The sequence below is a fragment of the Branchiostoma floridae genome, chromosome 16 (assembly GCF_000003815.2).
Source record: "Branchiostoma floridae strain S238N-H82 chromosome 16, Bfl_VNyyK, whole genome shotgun sequence".
NCBI lineage: Eukaryota > Metazoa > Chordata > Leptocardii > Amphioxiformes > Branchiostomatidae > Branchiostoma > Branchiostoma floridae.
The window spans coordinates 11,859,285-11,861,409 of record NC_049994.1 but is presented as its reverse complement, the minus strand read 5'-3'; positions in this window follow the sequence as shown (position 1 = coordinate 11,861,409).

Here is a 2,125-nt window from a genome sequence, read left to right as displayed (position 1 = left end):
TTACCTTTGCCAGAATGGCTAAGGTTATGTTTTGGGCTTGTGGGTCTGTCTGTCTGTGTGTGTGTTAACAGTATAACTCAAGAAGCCTTGGATAGATCCCAATAATATTTGGTAGGTGGGTAGGGGTCGGGAAAACAAAGGTCAAGTTCGATAATGGCCCCCTAGCGGCTTGCTAAGGTACTGCAGCAGAACCTCAATTTTTGATATCTTGTGTTCTGGACATGCTGTGGTTATGATTTTTGAGTGGTAGACAGTCCTTGGGGCAGAGAGTAAATGCTGTAAGTTTGGACCCCCTAGCGGCTTTTTTGGAACTGCAGTCGCCGATTTCCTTTCAAACTTTGGACGAGAATAACTCGAGAACGTGTAGATGGATCGTCATGATTTTTGGTATGTAGATAGCCCAAGTAACAATGTACATAATGAAATAATAATTATGCAAATCAGCAACTAATTTGCATAATTAATGAGGAAAGTTTATAAATCCACTGCATTTCATGATAGGACTTTCAAACTTGTCACATATATAGATGAGAAAGAGAGAAATATGAATGCATATTAATTATGCAAATGACTGCCTCATTTACATAATTAATGAGAAAATATAAACGTGTTGACGGATCGTCATGATTTTTGGTATGTAGATAGTCAAAGGGAAGACTTACATGATGGAATTCTAATTATGCAAATCGACAGCTAATTTGCATAATTAATGAGGAAAGTGTGTAAATCCACTACATTCCTTTATAGGACTTTCAAACTTGTCACATTTGTAGCTGAGAAAGAAAGAAATATCAATACATATTAATTATGCAGATGATGATCTCATTTGCATAATTAATGGAAAATATGAACGTGTTGACGGAGCGTCATGATTTTTGGTATGTAGATAGCCTAAGTAAAAAATTACATAATGAGATACTAGTTATGCAAATTAACAGCTAATTTGCATAATTAATGAGGAAAGTTCATAAATCCACTACATTTCGTAATAGGACTTTCAAACTTGTCACATATGTAACTGAGGAAGAAAGAGACATGTTTGGTTCCGCTAAACATCTTTTCTTGAACAGCAGGAGCCGGTTTAGTTTCCTACTTTGAAAGAGAATAAGTCAAGAAGGGATGAAAGGATCATCATGATTTTTGAGTGATGCTTGATACAATTTGATATTAGTATGTAAATAGGGATCGAATTTGTATAAGCAATGGCGAAATGTTATGAACCAACTCCAGGCATATAAAATAAAATGTAATGAGTAACACATATATGTCTACAGACATCATTCTACATAACAAACCTGGTTTATTTGGCAAAGGTATGTGTTCGTGGAACTCCAGTTTTATAATGAGTTTGCTCAGTACAGCGTTACTGACCACTTTTAGCCAACTACGCTCACTGTAGCAGCATCTCTTTTTCCTAATTCAGAGAATTGAGTTTTGGCATGTTCGTTTACCTGACTTTGGTAAAGGCGAAGCATGTTTTACAAGGCTGCTACATACAAACAAGGAGAAAATTTGAACTAGTCTAGAATAAAGTAATTTTGTGGTCCTTACTGTTGGGAAGATGTTGACGAAATTGCTCTGTTGCTCCTTTAACAGATCTATATTGTGGCATCTTGTCGATATGCTGCAGCTAGCCATTGTGTTTTCTTTCCATTGTTTAAATCTCCTGTATACATGTATCAAGGCAATAGCCCGGTTTATGGCATGTTCAATAACTACTTTTCACTAGATTACCAACTTAAAATGTGCGGAAACTTTGTAATAATTTGTTGAAATTCTCATTTACAGATTCGAGTGAAGACAGACTGAGCCGGATAGCCGTGATCGCGGGAGCAAGCGTGGGGACTATCTGGTTTGTCACGTGCGTGGTCATCGCCGTCATTTTCATTAGGTTCGTCAAATTTCTTGTAATTTTTGTAATCTGAATTAATTAGAATTAAACACCCAACCCATTTAACATATACTTTAGACCTAGTTTTGTTCAGAGGTTTTATTAGTGATGTAAAAGCAGATAATGCTATTAGTCCGTATATTCCGCTATTTTCGACCATACTAACGTTCTCCGAAGTACGAGTGATTGCTGCTAGTTCAAGTTCTACATTTGCTTGTTACCATGCATGTAAAG